Source organism: Orcinus orca, chromosome 4 (genome assembly GCF_937001465.1).
Source record: "Orcinus orca chromosome 4, mOrcOrc1.1, whole genome shotgun sequence".
In the NCBI taxonomy this organism is placed as follows: Eukaryota; Metazoa; Chordata; class Mammalia; order Artiodactyla; family Delphinidae; genus Orcinus; species Orcinus orca.
Window position 1 is genome coordinate 80,134,873 of NC_064562.1, and position 27,157 is coordinate 80,162,029.

The following is a 27,157-nucleotide window of genomic DNA, read 5'->3' on the forward strand; positions in this document are numbered from 1 at the left end:
TCTTTTTTTCTAATATATGCATTCAATGCTATAAATTTCCTTCTAAATACTGCTTTTGCTGCTTCCCACAAATTTTGATAAGTTGTGTTTTCATTTTCGTTTCGTTCAAAATATTTTTAAACTTCCCTTGAGATTTCATGTTTGACCCATGTATTATTTAGAAGTGTGTTGTTTAATATCCATGTATTTTGAAATTTTCCAGTTTTCTTTCTGTTATTGACTGCTAGCTTAATTCCATTGTGATCTGAGAGCAGACATTATATAATTCTTATTTTTAAAAATTTGTTAAGGGGTGTTTTATGGCCCAGAATGCAGTTTATTTTAGTGAATGTTCCATGTGAGCTTGAGATAAATAAATATGACATGATAAGCGGAGAGATAGATCATGTTCCTGTTTTTGAAGATTCAGTGTTGTTAAGATGTTAATTCCTCCTTTATTGATCCAATTATTCAACATAACTACAATTGAAATCCCAGCAAGAATTTTGTGGAAACTGACAAGATGAATCTAAAATGTATATGGAAAACAAAGGATCTAAAATAGTCCAAGGTAAGATCAAAGAAGAAAAAAGGTAGAGGATTTAAGTGATCATATTTCAAGACTTAATATAAAGCTATAGTAATTAAGATAATATAGTATTGGTGTAAGGATACATAGAGTTATGTAATAAAAATTATTCCATAAATAGACCAACATATATCAGTTACTTGATTTATGATGAAGGCTGCTTGCAATACAGTGAAGAAAAAGGTCTTTTCAGTAACTGGTGCTGGAGCAATTGGCCATCCACATAGGAAAAAATATACTCTTGACCTTTACCTAATACCATACACAAAATTTCATTCAAATGATTCATAGACTTATTGTTCAAGAGTAAGGGGAAATAAAGACTTTCTGGGACAAACAAAAATGGAGAGAATTTGCCACCAGTAGACCTACCTGGCAAGAAATGTTAAAGAAATTCTTTAAAAAGAAGGAAAACAATGTAAGTCAAAAACCTGGATCTACATAAAGAAGTGAAGAGCATCTAAAAAGGATTAAGCGAAGGTAAAATAAAAACTTTTGATCTTGCAAAACTTAGTTATTCCAAGAGTTTGTAGCTACCTTAGAATTTTCTGTTTCTGTTATCTGTGAACGAGGAGAGTTTTACTTCTTTCTTTCTCATCTGGATACTCTTATTTATTTTTATTGCCTTATGCACTGGGTGAAGCCTCCAGTATGTTGAATAGAAGTGGTGAGAGGAAACATCTTTGTCTTGTTGCCAGACATTCTTGCCTCATTCCTGATTTTAAGGGCAAAGGATTCAGTCTTTCATCATTAAACGTGATGTTAATAGTAGGTTTTACATAAACACCTTTTGTTAGGTTGAAAAAGTTCCTTTTATTTCAAGTTTTATTATAATTTTTTAAGTCATGAAAGGTGCTGAATATTATATAATTTTTAAGCACTGATTGAGATAATCATATGTTTTTTCCATTTAAAGTTGACCCTTGAACAACACGGGGGACTAGGGATGCCAACCCTCTGTGAGGTTGAAAATCCACGTATAATTTATAGTCAACCCATCTGTATCCAGTGTTCCTCTGTATCTGCTGTTCCTCCATATCACAGGATTCAACCAATCGCAGATTGTGTAGTACTGTAGTGTTTGCTGTTGAAAAATATCTGAGTATAAGTGGACACTTGCAGTTCAAACCCATGTTCGAAGGTCAACTGTATTCTCTTAATGTAATGAATGTCACTGATTTATGAAAAATATAGCAACTTCACATACTTGGGATAAATCTTGCTTGGTTACAATTTGGCATACCTTTATATTTAATTGGGTTTCATTTGTTAATATTTTGAAAAGGATTTCTTTGACGTCTTTTCTCATGAGGGATACTAGTCCACAAATTTCTTTTCTTGTAATGTCCTTGTCAAGTTTTAGTACCAGTGTCCTGTTAGTTCATAAAACAAGTTGGGAATTGTTCCCTCTTCCTATTTTCTCTAAAAGAATTTGTATAGGAATGGTTTATTTTTTTATTAAATGTTAACAGAATTTACCAGTGACACCATCTGGGTCTGGAGTTTTCCTTGGGATTGAGAGTTACGTTTATTTTTGTATCAGTTTAGGAAATAAATTTGTCCATTACTTCTAAGTTGTATAGTTATTCAGAATAATTATATTTACTAATTATAATTATTTATAATAATCTTGTATCCTTTTTAACATCAATAAGGATCTATACTGATGTCCTCTTTTTCTTTTCTAATACTGATAATTTGTATTTTCTTTCTTTACCAGTCTTGTTAGAGTTTTATCAATTTTAGTAATGTTTTCAAAGAATGAACTGTTGGGTTTGTTGATTTTCCCTATTTTATGTTTGTCTTCTATTTCATTGGTTTTTTTTTTTTACATCTTTATTGGAGTATAATTACTTTACAATGGTGTGTTAGTTTCTGCTTTATAACAAAGTGAATCAGTTATACATATACATATGTTCCCATATCTCTTCCCTCTTGCATCTCCCTCCCTCCCATCCTCCCTATCCCACCCCTCTAGGAGGTCACAAAGCACCGAGCTGATCTCCCTGTGCTATGCAGCTGCTTCCCACTAGCTATCTATTTTACGTTTGGTAGTGTATATATGTCCATGCCACTCTATCACTTTGTCACAGCTTACCCTTCCCCCTCCCCATATCCTCAAGTCCATTCTCTAGTAGGTCTGTGTCTTTATTCCCGTCTTACCCCTAGGTTCTTCATGACATTTTTTTTTCTTAGATTCCATATATATGTGTTAGCATACGGTATTTGTCTTACTCTTTCTGACTTACTTCACTCTGTATGACAGATTCTAGGTCCATCCACCTCACTACAGATAACTCAATTTCGTTTCTTTTTATGGCTGAGTAATATTCCATTGTATATATGTGCCACATCTTTATCCATTCATCTGATGATGGACACTTAGGTGGCTTCCATCTCCTGGCTATTGTAAATAGAGCTGCAATGAACATTTTGGTACATGACTCTTTTTGAATTATGGTTTTGTCAGGGTATATGCCCAGTAGTGGGGTTGCTGGGTCATATGGTAGTTCTATTTGTAGTTTTTTAAGGACCCTCCATATTGTTCTCCATAGTGGTTGTACCAATTCACATTCCCACCAGCAGTGCAAGAGTGTTCCTTTTTCTCCACACCCTCTCCAGCACTTATTGTTTCTAGATTTTTTGATGATGGCCATTCTGACTGGTGTGAGATGATATCTCATTGTAGTTTTGCTTTGCATTTCTCTAATGATTAGTGATGTTGAGCATTCTGTCATGTGTTTGTTGGCAATCTGTATATCTTCTTTGGAGAAATGTCTATTTAGGTCTTCTGCCCATTTTTGGATTGGGTTGTTTGTTTTTTCTCTTATTGAGCTGCATGAGCTGCTTGTAAATTTTGGAGATTAATCCTTTGTCAGTTGCTTCATTTGCAAATATTTTCTCCCATTCTGAGGGTTGTCTTTTGGTCTTACTTATGGTTTCCTTTGCTGTGCAAAAGCTTTGAAGTTTCATTAGGTCCCATTTGTTTATTTTTGCTTTTATTTCCATTTCTCTAGGAGGTGGGTCAAAAAGGATCTTGCTGTGATTTATGTCATAGAGTGTTCTGCCTATGTTTTCCTCTAAAAGTTTGATAGTGTCTGGCATTACATTTAGGTCTTTAATCCATTTTGAGCTTATTTTTGTGTATGGTGTTAGGGAGTGTTCTAATCTCATACTTTTACATGTACCTGTCCAGTTTTCCCAGCACCACTTATTGAAGAGGCTGTCCTTTCTCCACTGTACATTCCTGCCTCCTTTATCAAAGATAAGGTGACCATATGTGCATGGGTTTATCTCTGGGCTTTCTGTCCTGTTCCATTGATCTATATTTCTGTTTTTGTGCAAATACCATACTGTCTTGATTACTGTAGCTTTGTAGTATAGTCTGAAGTCAGGGAGCCTGAATCCTTCAGCTCCATTTTTCGTTCTCAAGATTGCTCTGGCTATTCAGGGTCTTTTGTGTTTCCATACAAATTGTGAAATTTTTTGTTCTAGTTCTGTGAAAAATGCCAGTGGTAGTTTGATAAGGATTGCATTGAATCTGTAGATCGCTTTGGGTAGTAGAGTCATTTTCATAATGTTGATTCTTCCAATCCAAGAACATGGTGTATCTCTCCATCTATTTGTATCATCTTTAATTTCTTTCATTAGTGTCTTATAATTTTCTGCATACAGGTCGTTTGTCTCCTTAGGTAGGTTTACTCCTAGGTATTTTATTCTTTTTGTTGCAGTGGTAAATGGGAGAGTTTTCTTAATTTCACTTTCAGATTTTTCATCATTAGTGTATAGGAATGCCAGAGATTTCTGTGCATTAATTTTGTATCCTGTTACTTTACCAAATTCATTGTTTAGCTCTAGTAGATTTCTGGTAGCGTCTTTAGGAGTCTCTATATATAGTATAATGTCATCTGCAAACAGTGACAGCTTTACTTCTTCTTTTCTGATTTGGATTCCTTTTACTTCCTTTTATTCTCTGATTGCTGTGGCTAAAACTTCCAAAACTATGTTGAATAAGAGTGGTGAGAGTGGGCAACCTTGTCTTGTACCTGATCTTAGTGGAAATGGTTTCAGTTTTTCACCACTGAGAACAATGTCGGCTGTGGGTTTGTCATATATGGCCTTTATTATGTTGAGGAAAGTTCCCTCTATACGTACTTTCTGCAGGGATTTTATCATAAATGGGTGTTGAATTTTGTCGAAAGCTTTCTCTGCATTTATTGAGATGATCATATGGTTTTTCTCCTTCAATTTGTTAATATGGTGTATCACATTGATTGATTTGCGTATATTGAAGAATCCTTGCATTCCTGGGATAAACCCCACTTGATCATGGTGTATGATCCTTTTAATGTGCTGTTGGATTCTGTTTGCTAGTATTTTATTGAGGATTTTTGCATCTATGTTTATCAGTGATATTGGCCTGTAGTTTTCTTTCTTTGTGACATCCTTGTCTGGTTTTGGTATCAGGGTGATGGTGGCCTCGTAGAATGAGTTTGGGAGTATTCCTCCCTCTCCTATATTTTGGAAGAGTTTGAGAAGGATAGGTGTTAGCTCTTCTCTAAATGTTTGATAGAATTCTCCTGTGAAGCCATCTGGTCCTGGGCTTTTGTCTGTTGGAAGATTTTTAATCACAGTCTCAATTTCAGTGCTTGTGATTGGTCTGTTCATATTTTCTATTTCTTCCTGATTCAGTCTTGGCAGGTTGTGCATTTCTAAGAATTTGTCCATTTCTTCCAGGTTGTCCATTTTATTGGCATAGAGTTGCTTGTAGTAATCTCTCATGATCTTTTGTATTTCTGCAGTGTCAGTTGTTAATTCTCCTTTTTCATTTCTAATTCTATTGATTAGAGTCTTCTCCCTTTTTTTCTTGATGAGTCTGGCTAATGGTTTATCAATTTTGTTTATCTTCTCAAAGAACTAGCTTTTACTTTTATTGATCTATGCTATCATTTCCTTCATTTCTTTTTCATTTATTTCTGATCTGATCTTTATGATTTCTTTCCTTCTGCTAACTTTGGGGTTCTTTTGTTCTTCTTTCTCTAATTGCTTTAGGTTCAAGATTAGGTTGTTTATTCGAGATGTTTCCTGTTTCTTAAGGTAGGATTGTATTGCTATAAACTTCCCTCTTAGAACTGCTGTTGCTGCATCCCATAGGTTTTGGGTCATTGTGTCTCCATTGTCATTTGTTTCTAGGTATTTTTTGATTTCCTCTTTGATTTCTTCAGTGATCACTTCATTATTAAGTAGTGTATTGTTTAGCCTCCATGTGTTTGTATTTTTTACAGATCTTTTCCTGTAATTGATATCTAGTCTCATAGCGTTGTGGTCGGAAAAGATACTTGATAAAATTTCAGTTTTCTTAAATTTACCAAGGCTTGATTTGTGACCCAAATCCCAAATTTGTGACCCAAATTTGTGACTATCCTGGAGAATGTTCCATGAACACTTGAGAAAAATGTGTATTCTGTTGTTTTTGGATGGAATGTCCTATAAATATCAATTAAGTCCATCTTGTTTAATGTATCATTTAAAGCTTGTGTTTCCTTATTTATTTTCACTTTGGATGATCTGTCCATTGGTGAAAGTGGGGTGTTAAAGTCCCCTACTATGAATGTGTTACTGTCAATTTCCCCTTTTATGGCTGTTAGTATTTGCCTTATGTATTGAGGTGCTCCTACTTTGGGTGCATAAATATTTACAACTGTTATATCTTCTTCTGGGATCGATCTCTTGATCATTATGTAGTGTCCTTCTTTGTCTCTTGTAATAGTCTTTATTTTAAAGTCTATTTTGTCTGATATGAGAATTGCTACTACAGCTTTCTTTTGGTTTCCATTTGCATGGAATATCTTTTTCCATCCCCTTACTTTCAGTCTGTATGTGTCTCTAGGTCTGAAGTGGGTCTCTTGTAGACAGCATATATATAGGTCTTGTTTTTGTATCCATGCAGCCAGTCTGTGTCTTTTTGTGGGAGCATTTAATCCATTTACATTTAAGGTAATTATCGATATGTATGTTCCTATTCCCATTTTCTTAATTGTTTTGGGTTCGTTATTGTAGGTGTTTTCCTTCTCTTGTGTTTCTGCCTAGAGAAGTTCCTTTAGCATTTGTTGTAAAGCTGGTTTGGTGGTGCTGAACTCTCTCAGCTTTTGCTTGTCTGTAAAGGTTTTAATTTCTCCATCAAATCTGAATGAGATCCTTGCTGGATCTCATTCCAGTAACCTTGGTTGTAGGTTTTTCTCCTTCATCATTTTAAATATGTCCTGCCAGTCCCTTCTGGCTTGCAGAGTTTCTGCTGAAAGATCAGCCGTTAACCTTATGGGGATTCCCTTGTGTGTTATTTGTTGTTTTTCCCTTGCTGCTTTTAATATGTTTTCTTTGTATTTAATATTTGACAGTTTGATTAATATGTGTCTTGGCATATTTCTCCTTGGATTTATCCTGTATGGGACTCTCTGTGCTTCCTGGACTTGATTAACTATTTCCTTTCCCATATTAGGGAAGTTTTCAACTATAATCTCTTCAAATATTTTCTCAGTCCCTTTCTTTTGCTCTTCTTCTTCTGGAACCCCTATAATTCGAATGTTGGTGCGTTTAATATTGTCCCAGAGGTCTCTGAGACTGTCCTCAGTTCTTTTCATCTTTTTTCTTTATTCTGCTCTGCAGTAGTTATTTCCACTATTTTATCTTCCAGGTCACTTATCCGTTCTTCTGCCTCAGTGACTCTGCTACTGATCCCATCTAGAGTATTTTTAATTTCATTTATTGTGTTGTTCATCATTCCTTGTTTCATCTTTAGTTCTTCTAGGTCCTTGTTAAATGTTTCTTGCATTTTGTCCATTCTATTGCCAAGATTTTGGATCATCTTTGCTATCATTATTCTGAATTCTTTTTCAGGTAGACTGCCTATTTCCTCTTCATTTGTTAGGTCTGGTGGGTTTTTATCTTGCTCCTTAATCTGCTGTGTGTTTTTCTGTCTTCTCATTTTGCTTATCTTACTGTGTTTGGGGTCTCCTTTTTGCAGGCTGCAGGTTTGTAGTTCCCATTGTTTTTGGTGTCTGTCCCCAGTGGCTAAGGTTGGTTCAGTGGGTTGTGTAGGCTTCCTATGGAGGGGACTAGTGCTTGTGTTCTGGTGGATGAGGCTGGATCTTGTTTTTCTGGTGGGCAAGTCCACGTCTGGTGGTGTGTTTTGGGGTGTCTGTGGACTTATTATGATTTTAGGCAGCCTCTCTGCTAATGGGTGGGGTTGTGTTCCTGTCTTGCTAGTTGTTTGGCATAGGATGTCCAGCACTGTAGCTTGCTGATCATTGAGTGAAGCTGGGTGTTGGTGTTGAGATGGAGATCTCTGGGAGATTTTCGCCATTTGATATTATGTGGAGCTGGGAGGTGTCTTGTGGACCAGTGTCCTGAAGTTGGCTCTCCCACCTCAGAGGCACAGCACTGACTCCTGACTGCAGCACCAAGAGCCTTTCATCCACACAGCTCAGAATAAAAGGGAGAAAGAGTAGAAAGAAGGAAAGAAAGAGGATAAAATAAAATAAACTTATTAAAATAAAAAATAATTATTAAGAAAAAAATTTTTTAAAGTAGAAAAAAAGAACGGACAGACAGAACCCTAGGACGAATGGTGAAAGCAAAGGTATATAGACAAAATCTCACACAGAATCATACACATACACACTCAAAAAAAGAGGAAAAGTGGAAAAAATAATAAATCTTGCTTTCAAAGTCCACCTCCTCAATTTGGGATGATTCGTTGACTATTCAGGTATTCCACGGATGCAGGGTACATCAAGTTGATTGTGGAGATTTAATCCGCTACTCCTGAGGCTGCTGGGAGAGATTTCCCTTTCTTTTCTTGGCTCGCACAGCTCCTGGGGCTCAGCTTTGGATTTGGCCCCACCTCTGCGTGGAGGGCGTCTGTTCTTTGCTCAGACAGGACGGGGTTAAAGGAGCTGCTGATTTGGGGGCTCTGGCTCACTAAGGCCGGAGGGAGGAAGGGGCGCGGAGTGCAGGGCGGGCCTGCGGCGGCAGAGGCCGGCGTGACGTTTCCCCAGCCTGAGGCGCGCCATGCGTTCCCCCTGGGGGAGTTGTAACTGGATCCCGGGACCCTGGCAGTGGCGGGCTGCACATGCTCCCCGGAGGGGAGGTGTGGGTAGTGACCTGTGCTCGCACACAGGCTTCTTGGTGGTGGTAGCAGCAGCCTTAGCGTCTCCTGCCCGTCTCTGGGGTCCGTGCTGTTAGCCGCGGCTCACTCCCATCTCTAGAGCTCCTTTAAGCAGCGCTCTTAATCCCCTCTCCTTGAGCACCAGGAGACAAAGAGGGAAGAAACAGTCTCTTGCCTTTTCGGCAGCTCCAGACTTTTCCCCGTACTCCCTCCCGGCTAGGCGTGGCGCACTAACCCCTTCAGGCTGTGTCACACCGCCAGTCCTCTCCCTGCGATCCGACCGAAGCCTGAGCCTCAGCTCCCAGCCCCTGCCCATCCCGGCGGGTGAGCAGACAAGCCTCTCGGGCTGGTTGAGTACGGGTCGGCACCGATTCTCTGTGCGGGAATCTCTCCGCCTTGCCCTCCGCACCCCTGTTGCTGTGCTCTCCTCCGTGGCTCCGAAGCTTCCCCCCTGTGCCACCCGCAGTCTCGGCCCGTGAAGGGGCTTCCTAGTGTGTGGAAACCTTTCCTCCTTGACAGCTCCCTCCCACTGGTGCAGGTCCCGTCCCTATTCTTTTTTCTCTGTTTATTCTTTTTTCTTTTGCCCTACCCAGGTATGTGGGGGAGTTTCTTGCCTTTTGGGAGGTCTGAGGTCTTCTGCCAGCGTTCAGTGGGTGTTCTGTAGGAGTTGTTCCACATGTAGATGTATTTCTGATGTATCTGTGGGGAGGAAGGTGATCTCCGTGCCTTACTCTTCCGCCATCTTCGGCAGGCCTATTTCATTGATTTTTTGTTATCTTTATTCGATTCTTTCTAATTTCTTGGATGTAACTGCTAATTTTTTTTGGCTTTTTGAAATGGAAACTTAGATCTTAATTTAAAATCTTTTTTTCCTAATGAGCATTTAAACTGTCACTTTCCCTCTACACACTGCTTTAGCTGCATCCCACAAATTTTGATACATTATTATTTATTATTGTTTAGTTGAAAATATTTTCCAATTTCTATTATGACTTCTTCCCTCAATTCTTTAGTTATCTCTCTGTTATTTATTTCTGGTTTAATTCTGCTGTGGCTAGTGAACATTGCTGTGTGGTTTCAATTTTTGGAATGTGTTGAGGCTTACTTTATGTTCCAGTACATGGTATTTTGTAAATGTTTAAGTGTACTTGAGAAGAAAGTGTGATCTATAGTAGTTGAGCATAGTATTTTATGAATATTAATTAGATCAAATTGGTTGACAGTATTTGAATATTTTATATGTCCTTGTCTACTTGCTCTATCATTTTCTGAAGGAGATGTGTTAATATATAGGGGCAATTATGGATTTGCCTGTATTTCCCTTTATTTCTTTATTTTTAGTCAATTTTCTTTCTGTATTTTAAAGCTATGTTATTAGGTATGTACCCATTAAGGGTTATTGTGTCTTTCTATTTAACTGAATCATCTGTGTATCTGCTTCTATTGTCTGTTTTTCTTTTGATTGTACTTCACATTTTATGTGCTTCACACTTTACAATTTTTAATTATCTATCAGACTTTTTTTAAAGAGCATTATGTTTTAATCAGCACCATGGCTCTATGAAGTGGTGTTAGCACCCATCCTGTGGATGAGAGAGCAACTCCTTAGGATGCCTGGCTCGTCCTTGGCAGAGGGGGTGACCTGGGTGTGCCTATAAAAGGGCCATAGATATTGAAGTCAGTGTTTTCCCTCAGAGAAACCTTGCCCTTTATTTGGTCATAACAGGAGAGAAACGACTGCCTGGAAGGACTTTTCCTTCTCTGGAATTAAACTCATCTAGACTTTGTTTCTACATCCTTTCAGTGTCTTAAAATGAGATATTTGTTTTGTTTCCATTTTTTCTATTTGTTGTGGCAGGAGTAGTAGCCCGCTGCTATCGTTTACAACCTAACCAACAATAAGTAGCTTATAAAGTTTCTCTGTAGCTTTCTATGGTGAAAATGTATAAAGATGAATTAGAAAAAAAATCTACCCACTGGCAGAAATAGATGAAAAAAAGCTTGTATGTAATAGTTTGGGCTTTGGATGGGAGGAAAAATATCAACCTGTCTGCTTTCTAGGTGTTCTATCTTACCTTTAGCTGTCTTTCTTAGGTGAGAAAGTAATATAAAAATTGGTCTAAGCTTTTGATACTTCTGCCTGGCACAGCAAATGCCAAAACACTTGGAACAAATTGTCAGAGAAAAAGAACTCGCACTAAAGATGTCCTAAAAGGAAACAGAACTCATTTGGAAGCAATCTATGATGAGTGGCAAAAGTCAGGAATACAGAACAATAAGAAATTGAGATAATTGAACTGCAGTCTGAAAGATATAAAATAAATATGTTTGCAGTGGTCAGAGACACAATAGAAGGGCTTAAAATCCTAGAAAAGAATGCACTGTTAAGGAAAGACCAGGGAAGTTTTATAGAACCAAATAGAACTTCTAGAAAAGGAAAGAAAAGTGATTAAACAGCTAGTTAGAGATAGCTGACAAGAAACCTGGAAGGTAAATCTAGGGTAGATACTCAGAAAGCAGCAAAAATTGATAGAGATGGGAAATGAAAGAAAAGAACAAGGCAGAAGAAAGAGAGCCAACATATAACCAAGGATGCCAGAAGGAAAGAAAAGAGGAAATGCACAACAGATAAAGTTTGAAAAGGTAGTGTTTGAAATAATTTCCAATTTGATTAAAATTTTGCATCTTTATATTTAAGAAACATAATGAAACTTGAGCAGAATAAATAAAAATAGACATTTAGACACAAGTAGAAATGAATATCAGAGGCAAACCACACACACACAAAATCTTAAATGCACTTAGAGAAGCGATGGAAGAAATGTCCACATATTGAGGTATGGGGAAGTCACTCTGGTCTATACGTGATTTAACTTAAACTTTATGGTAACCTCAACAGGCTGTTTTGTGGCTTGTCAGGTATGCATTGCTCATCTGCTTTAACCATTAAAGAAAAGAATGCATTAAAAAATCAAAATGGAGTAACTGTGGTTCAGGCATTCAGCATGGAGCCGGGTGGCCATTGTGGATGTGGTTTCAGACATGTTCTGTGTCACCAAGAACCTGAATTTTCTGAACTGTATCAGACTCAAGGACACCACCAACTATTCTCAAAACAATATCTGCTAGCAGCTGCCAGCTGCACCCTTATGGTCTCAAGGTCTCCACTTGTAACTATGCAACCATTTTGTACCCAATCAATCCTTACTTAACAAGCACCCTTATTTTTTGCCAGCTACAGTTATAATTCTTGACCAATGCATTACGTAATTTTATGGTTTTTGCTTGTATAAGCCTCCTCCATTTGGTAGTCCAGTGGAACATAATTCATGTGCTTCTTGAATCTGTGTCTCCTGGGCTATAGTTCTCAGTTTGGCTCAAATAAAATTCTTTTCTACTCCTATTATAGATTGGTTTATTGATTATTTCCATAGACAGAAGGAAGACATTTATCTAGAGGAGTAATAACTAGACAACAACAGCAATTATAGAATCTAGAAATCAATGGAATCGTATTTTAAAATATTAAAGGAAAGTAGCTGTCAATTAGAAACTATACAAAATAAACTATTATCCAAAAATAAGCATATAAAAAAACTGAATAAATATAATTTAATACTCATAGGGTCTTTTTGAAAAAAGTACTTGAGCATGTCCTTTAGGAAGAAGGAAATTGAACCCAGAAGGAAAGAGTGAGATGCAGTAAACAATGGTAAACAATGTAATTAGCAAATTTGAGTGTTTAGTTAGATTACCAAGTAAGCACCGACTTCATAAAATAATAATAATGACAAATTTGTAAAGTATAAGTAATAAAGTTGGAGTAAGATTCTATATAACAGTGAAAATGGGATGAAGTGGTAAGTTTTTTTAAGGTCTTTGTGTTTGGGAGAAGGAGAAGAGCTGTTATATTTGACTTAAAGGCTCAAAAAGAAAAAAAAAAAGTAAGGTTAACCAGTACAATAGAAATAGGGTCCAAACTAGTCTGTGTGGTGAGGAAAGAATAAAGAAGAATATACAAATGGCCAATAAGCACATCAAGAGATGCTCAACATTGTGATCCATCAGGGAAATGCAAATCCAAACCTCAATGAGATACTACTTCATACCCAGTGGGACCACTGTGATCAAGTAACAAGTGTTGGGGAGAGAGCAGAACCCTCATACACTACTGGTGGGAATGTACAAGTGAGCATCTAGCTTGAAAAACACTCTGAAAGCTCCTCAAAAAGTTAAACATAGAGGTACTCTTTGATCTAGCAATTTTACTCCTAGGAATATGCCCAAAAGAATTGAAAATATATATCTACACAAAAACTTGTACACGAGTGTTCATAGCAGCATTATTCATAATTGCCAAAGGTGGAAACCATCCACATGTCTATCAGCTGATGAATGGATAAACAAAATTCAGTACATCCTTACAGTGGGGTAATGTTTGGCCATAAGAAGGAAGGAAAGACTGATACATGCTGCAGTGTGGATGGGCCTTGAAAGAAGTATGTATGCTAAGTGAAAGGAACCAATCACAAAAGACCGTATAGCACTGCACTGAGATTTGAAGAGGGGATAATTTATCATTCTCCTCTCCCTCTCCTAGCCCCCAAATGGTAATCTTACAACTTGAGAACTCTCCCTGGAAAAGTAAGAGCCCAGAAACTGCTGAGCCTCCCAGTCTCAATTTCCTTTCCCAGATTCATCAAGTAGGTAAGTCATTCTTTCCCCCATGGGGAGGAGTGAGTGATGGGGACTGGAGAAATATGCCAGATATGGTCCTCCTGTACTTTTTCTTCCTTTGTCTTGGCAACCCCTCTAAACATTGCATGGTGCATTCATTTATTCATTCATTCACCAGGTATTTATTGATCACCCATCATAGGCAAAGTGCATAATGAAAAATGTAAAGACTGGGCTGCAGCCTCAGGGAGCTAGCATTTTGTTTGGGGGAATGACAACACTAAACATCTTAACAGTTAAGCAACAGTCAGCCCCTTTCAGTATTGGATATTCCAAAGCTCAGTTCTGAAATTCTTGTTGGCTCCAGTTCCACTCTCTTCTTTGTTGATCCCATATCTCGGGACTGAACTAATGCCAAGGACTCCAGCCTCAGCCTTTCCCTTGAATTCTGTTCTAGTCTGTCAAATTTTTAAAAATGAATATTTAAAAGTCACCTTAAATTCATCTCTAAAATCATTCTCTGATTTCCCTCCCTCTGCCTCTCCCCAACCAAATTTGCTCACTTCTCAGTTTTCCCAGGAACTGGTATCTCCATTGGTCAGAAAACTTGAGGTCTTATCTTGTCTTTTCATGCACCACGTCTAATCCACCTGAAAATCCTGCTAGTTTTACCTTCAAAATATGTCTAGAATTTTATACCATTTCACTATCATCCTGGACCACGTCATCATCATTTCTTGCCTGGATTATTATTATAGTCTTCTAATTCCCACTTCTGCCTTGACCCCTAAGGTCTATTTCCAACACAGCAGCTAGAGTGAGTCCTTCTAAAGGTTAAGTCAGATCATGTCATGTCATGATAAACCCTCTAGTTGTTTTTCCTCATACTTAGAGGAATGTCCAGAGTGCTTAAAATGGTGTACAGTGTCCTACCTGATCTGGCCCTTGCTCCCTCTCTGACTTTATCTCCTCCTACTCCTGCTCATGTCCACTCCTCTCCCCTCACCTTGGCCTCCACGTTGCTCCTCAATCCACTAAGCGTGCTCCTGCCTTATGGCCTTTGTACTTTGTTCCATTTGATCAGGCAGCTCTCCCCCAGATATCTGCATGACCTCCTCCCTCGCTTCTTACAGGTTCCCACCCAAAATTAAGAGAGACCACCCTTAATGTTCCCCGCATCACTCATTACAGTATGATGTACCATGTATTTCATTACTTGTGTGTTTGAGAACAAATGCTCCAGGAGGGCAGTGATTATTTTATTCCCTGTGTATATTGTTGAATGAATGAATCATTCTATATCTGTTCAAGACTTCAATAAAAGAAATGCTGTAAGGCAGTACACATCTCAGTGCCAAATAAATGATATATACATTTTTTGGATATTAATGATATGTAATCGAATGGTTTATATACTATTTTTGCCTATTATTATATATATATTATTTTTCAGATTCTTTTTCATTGTAGGTTATTACAAGATATTGAATATAGCTCTCTGTGTGTATATACTGTCCTATATACAGTAGGACCTTGTTGTTTATTTTATATAAAGAAGTGTGTATCTGTTATTCCCAAGCTCCTAATTTATCCCTCCCCCACTTTCCCCTCTGGTAACCATAAGTTTGTTTTCTATGTCTGTGAGTCTGTTTATGTTTTGTAAATAAGTTCATTTGTATCATTTCTTTAGATTCCACATATAAGTGATATCATATGGTATTTGTCTTTCTCTGTCTGACTTCGTTTAGTATGATAATCTCTAGGTCCATCCATGTTGCTGCAAATTGCCTATTATTTTTATTGTTATTACCATTCCAATAATTATATGCAACAGTCATCTGTTCATTATTATATATAACAGGCAAGATTGACGTCCTATTATTTTATTTAGGTTAATAACAAAACCTGACATGAGTAATGGATAAAACATGAGGAAATGGGACAATTGAAAGGAAGAGAGTGGGAGTTAAACTTTCCTTCCTATATGACTTACATCATTAAAAAAATCATTTCATTAATGTGCTTCCTATTCTAGTTAGTATAGTCAATTTGTATAGCACCGAAGTTCATTTCCTAAGTTAAATCTACAGTTTCCAGTTGGCATACAAAAAAAGTAATTTCTTATGAGAGAAAACGTTTTGGTCATACACATGGTACACTGGAAATTGATTAGGTTTGATTAATCTGTCTTACAAAAATCTTTACAAAAATGAGTGAAAATATTTTAACAACTTCTGCTCCTTGGAATTCCTTACCAATATTATCTTGTTTTACCTGGAGCCTCCTCTTTCTATACGATGAATTACATTTTCATGACCAAAGTTAGTATCTATTTGAATTTTTTCTTAACAACGTGCTTAATTACAAAGGGATTTTGGCATAAAAGCATGACTGATTTTAGCTACGGTTCCTACTTAAGTGTTTTCCTAAATTTCTTTACATTGTTGTTAGACAATGTAAAGAAAGGAACATTTCCTGAGGTATAGAACCTAAGCAACAGAAATGAATGTGTTCATTCAACACATTTATTCAAAGCTATGAGCTAAACATATTGTGAGGAGCTGGACATTCAAAGAATGAATAAGACCCTCCTGCAAAGAGGTGGGTTACAAAACTGACTCAGTGACTGGAATGCACATTATTGATTTTAAACTCTGACCCTTTTTCATGGTCATGGATGTTATTTGTAGGAATAGTTAAGAAAGCACAGGTTTTCTACAATCTTATGTAGTGACTTACAGTGACTGACTTGCTCAAGGACTGAAGAATACCCTAGAATATTCCTGAGATCACCATCTGTTTTTTATATATTTGCAATAATATGTTTTGTCTTTTGCTAGTGAAGCAGCAGTCTGTTTTATTTTTACAAGATGGAAGGGTCTTCAGGATGATGCAGTGTGGGGTGCGGTATTTGGCAGTTTTAATACCGCTGGAGAATCAGGCTTTAGGTAACCAGCTAGGTAACCATGAACAAGCCACTCTGGGTCTCAGTTTGCCCAGTTGGATTACAGCAGCAAGTCTCAAAGTTAATATAAATGTCACCTGGGGATTTTGCTAAAATGCAGATTCCTATTCAGTACATTGGAATGGGGCCTGAGATTCTGCATTTCTAACAATCTCTCAGGTAATGAACACCCCTGCTGCTGGCCCCATGGCCCACATACTGAGTGGGAAGGGTGAGAGTAGCATCGTCCAATACAAAGACAAAGTGAGCTATGTATGTAATTTTAAACGTCTAGAACCCACATTAGAAAGGTAAAAATAAATAGGTGAAATTAGTTTTAATAACATTTGATTTAATCTCATATAATAAAAAATATTTTAACATGTCATCAATATAAAAATTATGAACGAGATATCTTGCATTTTTTTTTCCATATTGTCTTTGATATCAGGTATGTATTTTACACTTATGGCACATCTCAGTTTGGACTAGCCACTGTTCAACTGCTCAGTAGCCACACATGTGCTACCGTTTAGGACCATGCAAGGCTAGACCATCTCTGCTGCCACTTTAAGTGCTGATAAAGTTATGTTCCTTACATTTCAAATTGACTCTTGCCTCCAGGTGGCGCTAACGTTCTTTGTTTCATCCCTGGGGAAAAATTTATTTTTTTCCACTTGGTTGAGAGCTCTACAAACGGTCACTTAATATATTTACTTATTTACTCATCTAGTCCCTTCTCTTCATTCATTCAACCTATAATATATATTTACAGGCTGTACTAATGGTTAGTATATTATATTCTCTGTAACTTTGTCCAATAAAGTACAATAAATTATCATTAATTATGCCGAAGTAAATTATAGAAGGAATGCTTAAAGTCATTTTTAGGAATGTGATCCATTCTTGGGGGGAGGTGCTATATAAGGTTGATCCCTGATTATATAATATTTTTAGACACAGGGTGGTGACCAGCTATTTAACAGAGCAAACGTAGAAACAGGAAAATTGCTGACTAGTATACAAAAGATTTAAATAATAACTTTGTGACATGGTTGTTTTATGAAGAGGAGGAAAATATTTCTCTTCCTTCAGTTTTACCTAATACAGGATGACTGGTACTCTGTACGGTGATTTAGGTGTTTAATTTTCTGGAAGGGAAATGATGAATATAAAAATCTCTATTTCAACTCTATAATTTTGCCTATACTCCAGGCATACTATATACTTAGAGATTACATTTTCTAGAGAATAATTTTAACACTCAGACTTAGTTTTAAGAAGGTATGTTCAATGCCCAAGTTTTTTAAAAGCTTGGTATTATTTCTTCTGTCTGCTTGTGGCTCTAATGATAACTAAAATGTCAGGTATATCATGAACAAGTAGTGTAAATGTGTCCCATCCTCACAGTAAACCAATGAGGTAGATACTTTTATCACCCCCACATTTCAAGTGAGAAAATGGATGCTCTAGAGATTAAATAATCTGTCCTGAGCACATGACCATTAAGAAGAGACAGAGTGTGAACTCATATCCGGTCTGTTGGACCCTCAGATTCATTCCCTTGCCTACCATACTTATTGGGGAGGCTCTCTTCCTCTGTCTTAAGCTGAGTTTGCTGATCAGTCAATAAAAAGTACAGTCTACAATATCCAAATCTATAATATCTGTGAGGTTGTCTTCTATAATGAGCTTGTGTTTTATAATGATAAGCCATACATGTTTAAAACAAGGTCAGAGAGCCAAAAGCTCAGGTATCTTTGGTCTTAGTTCTCATTTGACTTGTGACTCTCTATACCAAGTCACCTAAACTCTGTTTTCTATAAGACAGAATGAAATGGGGAGTCTCTTTCACGGATATATAGGTTGAATTCATTACATGATTTCATGACAACTCGTGTCACAAAGATAAACTCCTCCCAGTTAACCATTGTAAAAATATACTCATTATATTGTTTCATACATAGAGTTCCCAACAGTTATGTGCTTTCTTTCTTTTCTTTTTTCTTTGCGGTACGCGGGCCTCTCACTGTTGTGGCCTCTCCTGTTGCGGAGCACAGGCTCCGGACGCGCAGGCTCAGTGGCCATGGCTCACGGGCCCAGCCTCTCCGCGGCATGTGGGATCTTCCCGGACTGGGGCACGAACCCGTGTCCCCTGCATCAGCAGGAGGACTCTCAACCACTGCGCCACCAGGGAAGTCCTGTGCTTTCTTTTTGATGCATATAATACAAAATGGCATGTGTCCACGCGCTCATGTGTGTGTGTGTGAGAGAGAGAGAGAGATCAGAATTGAGTTCAAATCCTTTCTTTGCCACTCTTTGGCTTTGTTGTTTTGGGCAGCTTAGTGAAGCTCTCTTGGAACATCAGTTTCTCCAACTGCAAATCTGGGTTGATGTATTTTTTTTTTCTAAGAATGTGTCATAAGAATTAAGTGAGATGGTATATGCAAAGTCTCTAGCATATATAGCATATAGCATGTATAGCATATAGTCTAGTTAACACTCAACAATGTTAATTTTATAGAATGATGAGATAGAAATATTGGCAAGCTACATCCATACCTGCTTACTTTACTTTTTAGAGGAACTTGATATCTGCTAACAAATGGAGCAGAAAAGTGAGGCTACTCCCCCCGGTTCCCCAAATTCTCAACTTTTTATGAAATTGGGCCAAGTTCATCTAATTTATGCAGCAAACTGCTTTAGTTCTTTACTTTGCCTTGGCAATGAAAATCACTCTCTTAAGTCATCTTGTTGAAGGGCTTATGAAGACATTATGGTATTTGGCTCCCTATCTTATCCAAGTTGCCTGGATGAAAAATTGGTCTTTCCTTCCCATCTTTCAGACAAAGGATTTATAACTACTTTAGCATATTATTGAAGCAAAGAGATACTACAGAAACGTTACTTTGTGCGGACTTTTATAGGTTCTGATTTGGATGCAGTGCTTAAAGTTCACAGGTGGAAAAAATACATTGTTTTAAAAATGTCAGCATTTCCTGTTATAAAAGGAATTATTTTCTTTTTTTTCTTTTCTCTTCTTTCTTCTCTTTCTTCTTCCTTCTCCTCCTTCGTGTGTATGACTGCATCTAAGAACATACAAATCTTGAAACATTACACTGGATTCTTGAAAACAGGGTCAAATGATTTTCCTCCTTAAATACCCTCTTTTGTTGCTGGTCAGGAACAAAGTCACCAAAGCTAAATGGTCACAGTTCACTTCACACATAGGGAGAAGAAAAATCTGTTTTAATCCCCTGAAGATTCAGAGACAATCTGCTTCTGACACTAGAAGGGGATCTTGGAAAAAACGATTCACGGATAGAACGGATGATCTCAGAATATCCTCCAAGGACTCGGAAGGTGCCCAAACAAATATGGAGTATAAAAGTTTCCCTGTGTCATGTGTTTGGGAAAGGAGTGGAGAGTTGGAGAAAGAAGGAAAACTTTATCAAGGAGAAAGGCAGACAATGGCCAGACGTGAATGATATCTTAAAATGGATAAGGGAGATTCAAGCATGGTGATTAGAATTGTATACAAGGTTGAACTGAGAGAGAATTTTCCCACAAAGAAGCTGGGTTCTGCTGTCCTTTCTGTGGAGCAGCTCTGAAGTAGATAGTGACGTGTGATGAACTGGTGGTGGGAGACAATCCAGAAATGGTTTCCCTTAGCCTCTACCCCACCCCCAACCTCGCATTATTGAACGGCTGAGGGTAAGGTGCAGAGGTGCAGCGGCAGTATCAATAGTACAGGCTTTGTAAGCACAAGAAAGTGAGTGTGAATCCCAGCTCTACTCCTGAGTCTGGCAAGTCCCTCAGGTCTCGGAGCCTCAATTTCCTCCTCTGGAAATGCAAATAATATCTGTCCCAATAACCTAACCAAGTTGTTGTGAGAATCACATTAGGTAATGGAGAGGAAAGTGCTGTGCAAATTATCAAGTGCTGCAAATGTAGTCTAGTGATAACAACAAACACAGAACTGATGAATCTCATGTCTGTGGGTTTCTGCAGATCTGAGGTTCAGGTTCACTGATGAAATCTCCTTCCCTTATCTTTGTCAGATAACAGGTGGGAGGACTTGGTCAGCCTCCATCAGATGGAATTAATCATATTCCAACGTGGAAGAACCAGCCAACACCTTGCTCTCAGGCTCTCTTGCCCTAGAGCCCTGATCAGAAGCATGTTTCCATACTGCCTACTATGTACCAGACCCCAAGCCAGACAACTTACCTAGGCTTTCTTACTTACGCTCTGCTTTGCGGAAGAGAAAATGGAGGATCCAGTAATGAAGACACTTGCTCAAGTTGACACAGCTGTTAAGTGGGAGGGCCAGGATTCTAAGGCAGGAGCTCTTTCCTCCCCACAGGGCACAGGGGCAAGTGTGGTTTTCCCTAGTTTTCCCATCTTACCTTCCCTCTCCTCCTCATCATCTTCCTCTCTCCTCCCTCTCTTCCTCTTCCCCATGTCTTCTCATTCTTGAGGTATGAAGCTTTCTTTACTAAATAAACACAGGAAATTTAAAAAGGAATGAAAATACAGCTGAGCAGGAGTAGAAACTCTGCTAAATGTGGCTTTTTCCAGAGTCCTCAGGGAAAGCGCCAAAGAAGTAAACTCTTGAATACATGGAGTTTCTGTGGTGTGTACAGTGTGTACATGGGTGTATGCCTGTCTCTGTAAGAGCTTCTTGCTTTAAAAGTATTGTTCCTAGGGATCCCTCCTGCACTGTTGGTGGGAATGTAAATTGATACAGCCACTATGGAGAACAGTATGGAGATTCCTTAAAAAACTAAAAATAGAACTACCATACGACCCAGCAGTCCCACTACTGGGCATATACCCTGAGAAAACCATAATTCAAAGAGTCATGTGCCACAATGTTCATTGCAGCTCTATTTACAATAGCCAGGACATGTAAGCAACCTAAGTGTCCACTGATAGATGAATGGATAAAGAAGATGTGGCACATATATACAATGGAATATTACACAGCCATTAAAAGGAACGAAATTGAGTTATTTGTAATGAGGTGGATGGACCTAGACTCTGTCATACAGAGTGAAGTAAGTCAGAAAGAGAAAAACAAATACTGTATGCTAATGCACATATATGGAATCTAAGAAAACGGTACTGATGAATCTAGTGGCAGGGCAGGAATAAAGATGCAGACGTAGAGAATGGACTTGAGGACACAGGGTGGGAAGGGGAAGCTGGGTGGAGTGAGAGAGTATCATTGACATATATACACTACCAAATGTAAACTGGATGTCTAGTGGGAAGCAGCTGCATAGCACAGGGAGATCAGCTTGGTGATTTGTGACGACCTAGAGGGGTGGGATAGGGAGGGTGGGATAGGGAGGCTCAAGAGGGAGGGGATATGGGGATATATATATATATCTGATTCACTTTGTTGTACAGCAGAAACTAACACAACATTGTAAAGCAATTATACTCCAATAAAGATATAAAAAAAATACAGACCAAATAAAACATAACCACATTTTAAAATTTGTTCCTATTAATTACACAAGAAATACATGAATACATTTTTATTGTAAATTTAAAAAGTTGAACATTACGGATCAAGTTAAACTCTCTTTTGATGCCTTTTATCCTATTTCCTATCCCAGATGTAACTATTACTATCATTTTAATATATATTTTTCTAAAACTGATAAAAATTAATTGTATATAAAAATTATATTTAAATTGAATTATTTTTCTTAATTTTTAATTATAAAAATTAATTTTATATTTTAAATCTTATATATATAATTTTAAATTATATTTTTCTAAAATTAAATTAAAAATTAACTTATGCATATTTAGCCACGAATATTTATGTATTTTATTTTTACATGTGTGGCATCAGTTGTACTTATCATCTTGTGGCTTGTTTTAAAATTTTTTATTCAATAACATATCTTGGAGATAACCTATGTCTGGCATATGTATTTACCTCTTTCTTTTATTGAAGTATAATTAATTTATACTTCAATATTGTGTTAGTTTCAGGCATTGCCTTGTTTCTTTACTGCTTCATAGTATGAAGCCTTGGTAATTTAAATAATCCCCTACTGATGGACTTTTAGGTGGTTTCCATTCTATTGCAAACAGTGTTCCAATGAGCAATCTTGTACTCCTATGTGAGTGTTGCTCTAGGGTAAATACTATAATGTTGTGAATCTGAATATAATGAAATTGGTTGATTGGCTTCCATCCTTCATCTAACTCCTGTTCTCAAAAGGCAGTCAGCTAAAAACCTCTTAACGATGATCACTTGGCATCCTCTCATTTCAGCAGATTGTCAGCTTCGTATGAAACAATTTTCATGATCTTTATTTTTGTGCTTTTGTGATATAACAGACTGACTGGAAACTGTTGTTTGCATCATTCTTACAATCATCAACTCTGCACCTGACATGGTTGAGTTGTGTGTGTGTTTATGTGTGTGCAGTTAAGGAATTAATAGTGTCATCCAAATTGCTCTCTCAAATGGCTATAATTAACTTATGCTCCTGCTAGCACTGTCCAAGAAAACCCATTTCCTAAACCTTCACCAACACCTGATATTTTCAAACATTAAACATTTTGCCAATCTAATGGGATGGGTGAAAAGGACATTTTATTATTGTTTTAATTTGCATTTTTGACCCTAATTTTCTTCGTATGGCAGAAATGTCCTCCCTAGGGAATTCTTACATCCTCATTAAGCAGTGGGGAGTCCCTTCCCCAGATCTGTTCCATCCCAGCACCCCTAGGTATGGGCTAGAGAAAGTGCCTGGAGCAGTGGTGAGGTCCAGAGTTCCACACACAACCTCCTCTCCCCCAGGGCTCTGGATTCTATATTGGAAATTCTCATAGCATCCCAGTCCAGCTCTGGACTATTAGGCTGTGTTTAGAAGTTCTTCAGAGATGCTTTAAGATGATCACATGCTCAGTTTCTCCGTGTTGTTTGTTTACCTATTGTAGGTGTTATATTTTATGCCTAATATGTCAATTGTTTTTAAACATGGGGACCTGCACTGTGGCATTTTAACAGTACGCATATATTTTCTGATTATGAAAATACTGCATGTGCGTTATTTAACACCTGAAAAAGTTTTAAAGAAGTATAAAGAAGTAGAAAACTATCTTTTACTCAAAGACAATGATGATTAAGGTGAAAATACATGTTTTGAAGAAAATAAGTTTTCAGATAGAAGCATATCAGTCTTCTATCCAGATTTTACAAGTGTCTCCTATACTCATTTTTTTCACCACTCAGAGAGGTCGTTTTCTCTTTATTTCCTCTGTTATTTTGTTTATGAGTGTATTCCTGTGTCGCTCATTTGGAATATATCTTTTTTTTTTAAATTTATTTTATTCACTTATTTTTGGCTGTGTTGGGTCTTCATTGCTCCACGCAGGCTCTCTCTAGTTGCGGCGAGCGGGGGCTACTCTTTGTTGTGGTGCGCGGGCTTCGCACAGTGGTGGCTTCCCTTTGCTGTGGAGCACGGGCTCTAGAGTGCACGGGCTTCAGTAGTTGTGGCACGTGGGCTCCGTAGTTGTGGCTCGCAGGCCCTAGAGTGCAGGCTCAATAGTTGTGGTGCACGGGCTTAGTTGCTCCGTGGCATGTGGGATCTTCCTGGACCAGGGCTTGAACCCGTGTCCCCTGCATTGGCAGATGGATTCTTAACCACTGCGCCACCAGGGAAGCCCCCTGGAATATATCTTTATACTTAACCGTTTAAAGCTGGCATGAGGTGATTACTCCTCTCACATGTCTGCTGAAAGCTCATCAATCTATCAGGCGCTCTTGGTTGAGTGGGACTTCAGACCCTGAGGGTCTGTGTGTGTCCTCAGGGTAGACAGGCCTCTTAAACTACCCTGAGTGATAAGGTAACTTCATTACTATCTCACAGTTTGCTCAGGGACAACACCTAATTTGCACAAGGGCCGAGAACCCCAACTGGCAAGAACGCAAACCCTTTCCACAACTGGTGTTGGAGAGCATGACCTAAGCGGAAGCCGGAGGCCCTGGGAAGAAGTCTAGCGTGTGGCCAGATGGGGTGTAGGAGAGCAGTGTCTCCAAGTTTCACAGGAGCCTGAGCCTGCCCAGTGTCCCAGCTCTTCTGCTGAGCTCCCAGACTGTGCCAGCTGGGGAGACAAAGACTCCTTCTTGCCCCCCAACTCCCCAGTGCAGCCAAAGGGAGAGTCAACTGGCTGTTAATTATGCACACCGAATTCTTGGAGAGAGTTCTTCTTCCATAAACACAGAAGCTTATTCTTCATATTATGGCTAAGGTAAATGCACGAGGCTGCATAATTTTTCACAGTTGGATAGGAGGAATGTTGAATTAAATGCTCTGATTCATTTCAGTTCTATTGTGAAAATTATTTGTTGGCTGCTACTTATTTCCTCTCTTGATCCTTGGTTTATTTAATTGACTCTGAACACACAGCGATGATTGAAATGGTTTGCTTCAGAACAGATGGTTTCATGCTATTATATAGAAAGTGCTCTGAAAGCTCCAGCTTTATGAACTGGCGCTGTGATTCCTGGCAGCAATTATTTTAACAATTAAGACTTATTTCCCAATATTTGTTGGCACTTAAAAGTGCCATTATATCTTTGGATCAGTTGGCTGAAAGCAGTGGTTCCCAATCAGTGCATCAAGAATGGAGGTGGTTGTACAGGCCAGGGGCTAGCTTCTAGGAGTGCCGGTGAAGATTCTTATTTTGCTTGTAATTTTGGCAGCATTCTCAAGGGAGGACTCAATGTTTGAGACTAAGATGCTTGTGCTGGGATTACCACCCTCAGAAGAAAGCTCTGAATTCCAGGGTGAGCATGGTAGGATAAGGGTCAGAGAGCCAACTGGATGTCACGCCTAGCTGTGGCCTTGGAAGGGCCACCCTAAAGTAGATGGGGGAGTAGGAAGGGAAACAATGAGAGAGGAGAAAGGGAAAGAATATGAAAGGAAGGAGGAAGAGCATGAAAGGGGCTCAGGGTGGTGAAGTTCAATGTCAAGGCTGCCTAGCACTAGCAAAGACTTCTGGCTGGGGCACGTGGGGCCTGAGGTCACCCTGCTTTTACTCACCAGCTAAGTAGACCAGGACACAGGGCACCTCAAGTCCCTGAGAGCCTTCCTAATTCTCAGGAAAGTTCCATTTAGGCTAGTGTGGCCCTGGAGGGATGAGCAATGAAGGCCCCTTGGCTTCTTTGCTGAGCTCCTTTGTGGAACCAGAAGGTGACCAGAGGTTCAAAGATCTTATTATTTTCTGTTATGGGCAGTTATGCAAGTACACGTAACACTCGAATTGAGGGTTGTTATACTTGAGGTGGTATCAAGGGGCTCCCTTAAAAGGTAAGGATCACATTCTGTTCTCTTGGATCAGTACTTCCTCCAACCAGTCCAAGGATCTTTTGGCTTCAGAAGATTTTGGTTCAGACTCCAGAGCTGATGTTTTTTAGTAGAGTGGGGGGTCTGGGAGAATTCCTTGAACTTTCTTAGCCTCGTTTTCCTTGCTTGAAAATGGAAAATGTGAGCATTAAAATAAAGTTTGAGGGTATGGAAGCTTTGTCAAATGTAAAGTGCTATGTAAGTATTAATTCTTATCTTCTGGAAGGAATCATCTTTAAAGAGATGTGGCTAGCAGCAGACATCAAAACTATGTGGTATGCACCCCAGTGTTCATTGCAGCACTATTTACCATAGCCAGGTCATGGAAGCAGCCTAAATGCCCATCGACAGAGGAATGGATAAAGAAGAGGTGGTACATATACACAATGGAATATTACTCAGCCATAAAAAGGAACGAAACTGGGTCATTTGTTGAGATGTGGATGGATCTAGAGACTGTCATACAGAGTGAAGTAAGTCAGAAAGAGAAAAACAAATATTGTATATTAACTCATATATGTGGAACCTAGAAAAATGGTACAGATGAACTGGTTTGCAGGGCAGAAATAGAGACACAGATGTAGAAAACAAATGTATGGACACCAAGGGGGGAAAGCCGTGGGGTGGTGGGATGAATTGGGAGATTGGGATTGACATGTATACCCTGATGTGTATAAAATTGATGACTAATAAGAACCTGCTGTATAAAAAAATAAATACAATAGGGCTTCCCTGGTGGCACAGTGGTTGAGAGTCTGCCTGCCGATGCAGGGGACACAGGTTCGTGCCCCGGTCCGGGAAGATCCCACATGCTGCGGAGCCTGCACGTCCGGAGACTGTGCTCCGCAACGGGAGAGGCCACAACAGTGAAAGGCCCACGTACCGCAAAAATATATAAATAAATAAATAAACAAATACAATAAAATTCAAAAAAAACACTAAACTATGTGGTAATACATGCACACACAAATATATGGCATATAAAAGTATATACACACACGAATTCAAGGCTATGAATAAAATAGTAACCATATTGTAAAACTTTGCATATGTACTTTATTATATACTGCAGGTTAGGGCAATATAAGGTATTTTTTCAGGTCACTTTTACCCTATATTATTTATCCATTATACCCTGTATAAGTCAGCATTCTCCAGAGAAGCAGAACCAATAGGAAATTGGGGGACTTTCCTGGTGGTCTAGTGGTTAAGACTCCTCGCTTCCACTGCAGAACCAATAGGAGATATATATATATATATATATATATATATATATATACCAATTTCTTATAACAAATCTCTTGATTTCGTATACATATATCATTTCATATATTGTATCAAATCACATTTAGTAGGTATGTGATTAAGGAGGCCGGGCAGTCTAGACCCAGGAGATCCAAGCAGATATCCCAGCTTGAAGC

The 27,157-nt window shown here is 38.4% G+C and overlaps 1 long non-coding RNA gene across 3 annotated transcripts in view; it reads left to right on the plus strand.

Annotated features, from left to right (window-relative positions):
* LOC117200823 (uncharacterized) overlaps nucleotides 1-27,157 on the plus strand; it is a 133,160-nt gene that overhangs the window by 5,551 nt on the left and 100,452 nt on the right. For all 3 annotated transcript variants that reach the window (XR_007477035.1, XR_007477036.1, XR_007477034.1), the window contains exon 2: nucleotides 13,336-13,442. This is a non-coding gene — a long non-coding RNA (uncharacterized LOC117200823). The remainder of the gene's footprint in view (nucleotides 1-13,335; nucleotides 13,443-27,157) is intronic.